The sequence below is a fragment of the Sapajus apella genome, unplaced genomic scaffold, assembly GCF_009761245.1.
Source record: "Sapajus apella isolate SASKATOON/1434 unplaced genomic scaffold, GSC_monkey_1.0 scaffold8, whole genome shotgun sequence".
NCBI lineage: Eukaryota > Metazoa > Chordata > Mammalia > Primates > Cebidae > Sapajus > Sapajus apella.
Genome location: NW_022436948.1, coordinates 40,148,858 through 40,155,987, shown reverse-complemented (window position 1 = coordinate 40,155,987; position 7,130 = coordinate 40,148,858). Strand labels below are relative to the sequence as shown.

The 7,130-nt window shown below is 33.2% G+C and overlaps 1 long non-coding RNA gene across 1 annotated transcript; it reads right to left on the bottom strand.

Moving 5' to 3' along the window:
- Nucleotides 1-706: 706 nt before the first annotated feature.
- Nucleotides 707-6,217, bottom strand: LOC116550991. Its single transcript, XR_004268657.1, has 2 exons — nt 3,944-6,217; nt 707-886 (listed from the first exon to the last, which is right to left on the bottom strand). It is a non-coding gene; the product is annotated as an uncharacterized LOC116550991 (long non-coding RNA).
- Nucleotides 6,218-7,130: the final 913 nt, after the last annotated feature.

Sequence of the window (7,130 nt, the reverse complement as noted above, 5' to 3'; positions counted from 1 at the left end):
TATGATGGCTATGGATTCATTCGTTCATTCACAAGGTTTATTGAGTGCTTGCAATACTTGTGCTAGACACTATTCCAGTCCTCCATGTGGGCTTGAGAAGAAAACTGAAAAAAGCATTTTCCCAATATAGAGAGAGACATAAATTAACAGAGAAAGATAATTTCTAGGAGGGATAATGTACCATGAAGAGTGATAAGTGAAAAGATCTGTTTTACATAGACAAGATTGAAATACCGGCCAGGTATCCAGTCATGCAGCATTTTAAAGGGCATCATTAGGGATATGTATTGGAGTAGGACACACAGAACTTGCTGACGGGTTGGACAAAGGTAAAACCCCCCAATTTTTGGCCTACGCAACCAAGAGTATAGTAGGGCTATAATAAAAATAGAAAACATTTGGTGAGGAACAAGTTTAGATGGAACATCAGAAAGTCAATTTAGTACATATATATTTTGAAGCACTGAGTAGACATACAAGGGAAGATTTATAGGTCTTTGATATCTAAGCAAGAAATCATAGGGGATTCAGGGCTGGGATAAAGATCTGGGAGACTTCTGCGTATGTTAGCTTTTTTGTTTTTGTTTGGTTTAATCCTTTAATCCCAGCACCTAGGGAGGCTGAGGGCCTTTCCTGGAAGCAGGACTCATACAGACTTTCATCCCTCCAGTATCTATTCTGCATTTTGTTCTTTGATTTACCATGGTTTCTTTTTTTTTTTTCACTAATTCTCAATTTATTTTTCTTCATGGTTTAAAGCTGGAAATGCTTACCGTGTTGTAGTAGATTGAATTGTGGGTTTTCCTCACCATTTCGCCTCATGTTCCTGTTTTTTGAGAAGTTCATGAAAGGCTCACAGTCCAGTTCATTCTCCTCTAAACTCCTCCTTAGAAAAATAAATAAATAAAACAAATTACTTCTTTTCTTCTGAAATTTTCCCAGCCATAATATATCCTGGCTAATCCTCTCAAATAATTGTTACCTTTCTTTTCCTCTCCCCAACCACTACCCACTTTTGAAATAAAATGTTAAGTTTAGATGTCAAGAAAAGAAAAAGTCTTTTTTCGGGGGAAGATGAAGGTCAGCTATAATAGCTGCATTATGAAATGCATACTAAATTAGAATATTTGTCTTGTTCCTTTTGTAAGTAATGTTTATTAATGTCTACTAGATATTTGATTAGAGAATCAACCAGAGAATTGGAATTAAACTTAACCAGGACACTTGTGACAGCGGTTTCACTGACACGCTCCCTATGACACTATCATCCCTGACACAGGGGAGCAGAAACAGTATTAGCAAATAACTGAAAAGTCAATCGCTAACATTTTGGGACTTGAGGGATGATGGAAATATTTCTAGAAGGTAAGGGATATCAAATCATGAACGTTTTAACATAAAATAAGCTAATGGCATGCTACATTCTATGCTTTGTGGAATTAAAAGCAGCGCATCATAAGATAACTGGATATGTAAGATAGGCTCAATTTCTCATGAGAAGACAAAAGCAAAAACAAACCGAAGACGCTGGCCTTTTCTATTTCATAGAGCAGATGTGAGTATCAATGCAGATAAGGTATTTGGTAGTATTTTGAAAATAAAAGATTCATACAAAAATGTAACTTATGAGTTTCTGGAATTCTTTACAGGACTTTTCAATTAAAAAACAATGCAGAAAATTTTTTCATATAATTTAATTTAGACAATCTCTGTGCACCAAAAATATACATCATTCATTATTTAGTATTTTCAGGTAGAAGTAAAATATTGACTAAAGCACAACTGTATGAAATATCAAATATTACCAAAGGGCTGGTTTATTTATTGGCAATTCTATTATTTGTTGTCTAAATCAGTTAGAAAATCAATTAATATTACCTTCAGTTGAAAGATAGTTGATTTGACATTTTCATGAATGCTTACTAAGTTTTGATTTAGTCATATTTAGTTCCCTTCAAGATAAATTTGAATTTAATTTATCTGAGTTAATAGTCATGCAGAACTTTCCAAAACATTAATAAGTTTATAAATACTATTGTTGTGTGAATCTGTAAATCTTAGACACTTTATGTTCATTCCTTTCCTATTAAGAAAGAAAACGGGTAATGCTAATTATAATACATTTATATAATTGATTTTAATCAAGTATACTAATATTGTATGCTTGTTTATTAAACAACTCTCAAGTTTATTAAAATTTACTTTTCACATTCAAAGAATTCAAAGATATTTTATGAAGCGCTATTGAATAATTGTTCTAAAACTTTTTAGCATATATCCAAATGACTAATTACATCTTTGATGTAATTAGTGACTATGTGACTATCCTGTTTCATAGTTCTTGACATCTTGATGATGACAAACATATTTGGGCATAAATCATGTTAAAATGGGTCATGATTCCAGGAAATCTTTACTGAACTCTGGTCTTTTATCTTTGCTCATCATGTTTTAGGATTTAGACTCGCTCATTATGACTATCTTTTGAAGTCGGGTTAAAGTGTTTCTATTCTTCCAAGGGAGATTAACATATCTACACAGAAATATAAAATGCAGAATATTAAGAATTAAAATTATATATAGCATTGTAATAACCTTGAAAACAGGTCCAATAATTTTAAGAGTTAAATAGCTCACATTTGTTATTTAACTTTTTCCTCATTTTACTTAAATCTGTAGTTTGTCAACAGTAATCATAAATTTTTGGTTGAAATACTAATTAATATTGAGTCTCATTTTGGGCAATTTATAATATTTAAAAATATTTTTGCTCCTATTAGCTAATATTCTTTTATCTTATATGCGTTTTAAAACTTTATAACCTTATATATTGGCATGATGGAGATACTCATCATTATAAAGTTTATTCATTAATAAATAATTCACATATCTAATTTTAATTCTTTATACAACTTGCCAAATTTCAGCATAGGTATGAATGTGGAAAATCAGCAGAAAAGTGATTTTTAAAAAAGAAATGGCAATGATGATACCTAAAGATTTTTTTAAAAAAGCAAGAGAGAAAATAAAATTGAGAGTTTAGTTAACATGAGGTAATTTGCTAATATTCTTCCAGGAACCCAGAAGATTCAAGCCCACAAATTAGGTAAAAAATAAAACTGCCCTCTAAACATAAGTCAAAAGATAAAACAACCAGCATAAATACGTAAAATATTCCAAAGTTAAACAAACAAAAAAATCGTATAACAATGGATTTCATATACCAAAACCACAAATACCTGCATGTGTGTCTGGTTATGGGGAAATGAAAACAACTATGCAAAGTCATAGTGACAATTGGTAACATTATTTTAAGTAGAACCTTGGCAGTATGCAATGCATACCCTCGGTTACTGATAATTTGACGGTAATCTTATTGTTGATACTAAACATGCAGAAATGTTTAAATGAAGTAAAACAGTGTGCACATGAGATAAGTCACTGAACTGTGTTTCACAGTGAAACACTGGGAGTGAATGCTCTCTGTTGCTTTGTATGTAACAGGATATTGAAGGATATGTTTTTCTGTTTCCTGGAATTTTACGCCAAAGCTGAAGACAGAGGGGAACAAATATGCAATATATGTTTATTAAACTACCAATTAGGTGATAGTTGTTGAGGCTGGTCAAATTCCTGCGGAGCTTAAGGAATATATTCTAAGTTACCCAGCTACACCATGGTCTACCTCCAACACCTGGGACTAGCGTGAGGCAAATGAGGGGTCTAGGGTGCAAAGTTAAAGAAGCAGTTGCACAACTCTGAGTGAGTGCTCCATAAATTCATGCTCTAGGCTTCTTTCCCATTGGACAAGGGAAAGAAGCCTAGAGCACCTTGTAGACTTGTGGATGGGTCAACAGGGGAAAGCATAATCTGAGAGAAGCAGGGCTAGGGAAATAGAGGACGGGAGTCTGAGAAGAGGGGGGCAGTGAAGGAGCCCACCCACCTACTGTTTGGCATGGCAGGATTGCGGTCTCTTGTGGATCAACTGCACATTTAAGTTTGGGTCATCATCTTCCACCATTCTTACTGCTCCCCAGATTTTTCTGATGCTGGAGACGCCTCGCTTTGCAAGTAGCTTTCTTGGTACGGTACTTGGCAGGATAGCTTAAATACACGTATGTTTTAGTTGTTTACAATTAACATAGGAATGCAACCCTGCTGTGCCAAATAGTGAGCCCAAAGCTGCTCCACTGTCACCCTTCCTTTAGGCCCATTCCCTTGTGCATGCATTACTTTTAAAACTCTCTGATCTCTATGTTGATTTGTATCAATAATATAAATGTTAGGAAAGACTTGAAGCTTTTGTCATATATAGGGATATATTTAGTACAGCTCTTTGCAGGTTGTATGATTCATTCAGAGGGCTGCTTTACAGCTTAGCCAAAGTTTCTTTGCTGAGAGCGCCATCAACAAAATGCAAATAATATGCACAAAATTCTCAGAGTTAAACTGTGTTTGTATAATTCATTAAAACAACCAAAGATAAATGACAATAACTCTTGTTTTTCTTCCTGATAATGCTGTCTTTTTGAAATCCTAAAATTGTAGAGTGCCGTTTCTGAAGCTTATCAGACAGTTTCCACAGAATTTGTACTTGTCAATTCCATCCTTGATGAAAAATATTTTTCTGCTAACTCTCCTGAATTTGATTGAGGTGTGCTTTATATAGCATAAATTCATCAGTAACATGAGCAATAGTACTGAGATGGCATCGGGAAACCAATAAATGACGAAAACTTTGCCATACAGTTACATCATCTCTGTAGTCTTATCATTTGTCAACTTTAACTTTTTTAATTTAAACTTTCATTATGTCACTTGGCATAAAGGCATCTAAAAGATAGCTTGCAACAGCAATAAAGTCACATTTCTGCCATGCATATCATTTGTAAAATTTAAGTTTGCAGTATTGCCAAAAGTGTTGGTTAGTTCATATACAAAACAATGACAAAATACCAGAGCACTCAAGTTATGCAACAAGTGTAGTATTCCTGACTGGTCCAATTTCAAGGATTGGTAAATAATGTTTTACAAGCTAAAATGCATACCTCTCTGTGTAGGAATTTTGCAGTGGGGATGGTAAGGACTGTTGCCTGACTTTTCTAATTAATTATCGACTTTTTATTGCTTCTGACCATGCTTATTACCATTCAGAAAGTTATTATCACTATCAAAGATGCTTGGTATTGACTGTTTTTGTATAATAATGTATTGCACACTATATGGAGCTGTACTTATCATCTTTCAAGAATTTAAAATCTAAGAAAACAATAGCGATGATTTAAAACGTATTGTCAAGTGGAGTAACTGTCTCCCCCATGATAGCATTCAAGTATAGGGCTACCAAATCAGCGAAGCTGATACGTTTTCCACACATTGATAAACATAAGAATCAATAAAGATAGGAAATACAGCAACATTTCATTTTATTCATGGGCTATCTTGTGTGTGTACTCACACATGCCTGTGTGGCTATCTGAAAATTTAGTAAAACTATAAGCTCGAAACATTCAAAATGATCTATTTTCTATACACAATACCTTACATTTATAAATACCTTTGTAACCATTTTTCTAATTTTGATACCAAAATATTGTGACATTTTAAAAGGGGAAGGCAATAATTGTTATATACATTTTGCAAGTAAGTAAAGAAAGACACAAAAAAGTTGAGAGACTTGACCAAGATGGTACTACTAATAAGAAAATCACGTAGTATTAGTTCATTGAACTTTCATTTGCTAGTTAAACATGTATTTGCTGATTCTGTTAACTTCATTTTAGTCACTAGTCAATAGGTACAGAAGGATTAAACGCATGTTCTTTGCTCATTCAGACTGAGAGTGGGGGAAATATCTTTTAGACATAAACTATGCAAACATATAGTAAGTTCAATTATAAATTTATACAAATAGGAGCTGTAAAATCCCAGTAAATTAAATAGCAACTTCTATAGACACTCTGGGTAGATTTGATTAGAATATGATTATTAAGTACTTCTGAGTTGAGAAGATCGCAATGGCAAATTAATCTGGTCCAGAGGTAAAGTTGGAAATGCACATGGGGCCAGATCGTGAAGAAAGTTTACATCAGGTTAAGAATACTTTATTTTTCAGTCTTTTACCCATTTGCTTTTGTCACTTCCTGTTGGCCTCCAAGTACTAGCAAAACAAAAAACAAATTAACAAATTCTATAAAATATGGAAAGAAAGCTTAAAATGTAAAAAAAAAAATAGAGGAGAACATTATTATAGAAACTAACTTAAAATATTTCAAGAAATAGTTTCTGTAAGTCATGGTCAAATGCTGCCAAGTGATCAGACATGATGAGGGATGAAGATTGTTTTGTGAATTTATCAATTTGAAGGTTAATGATGATTTCAGTAAGAACAATCACAAGAGGATGATATTTCCATAGCCACTCAACTAAGCTCCTCTTCTTGAATTGAATCGTGTTTGGAAACTTAGTCCTTTTGTTAATCACATTTTCCTGTCATGTTTCAAATTTGCTCAAGGTTCACTTCTCTGCAAATATCACTGAAAAATGAATCTAAACTAGTACATTTCATGAGAGTAGATGGATTAACTTATTTCTCAATAAAAACTTGGGTTTAATAATTGCCTATATAACTTTTGTTTTATACACCAGAAAATGCAAAAGCTCCTTCACTGATATGCTGCAAAGAGGGAGGTGAGTGAAATGCTGGGGGCTGGGTGGGTCACCCTTCTTTTTAGAAGGAATGCTTTTAAGACATTACCATATGCTATATGAAGAATAAACCATTGGCATCTATAGTAATCAATAGCTTCTAATTTTGCTTTCAGTGTAAAGTACGGCAAGAATTTTAATTTGCTAATGTCAAATAACTGCAGGAACTTACACTTTCCATCATGTTACTCCCTTTGTCAAAAACTTTTAATGTTTTTTGAGTGATAAATTGCATAACCTTAGATCATCAATGTAAACTGGTCATCAGTTCCCTCTTCATAAAAATGGCACGATGCTTTCTTTTTAGTATCATTTGGAAATTAAATAAAAACATAAATAAAGCAGTTAATACAGTGTATGCATCTTCAAATATGGTAATTACATAGGAAATAAACAAATCCATAGACTCATTTGCCAACCTA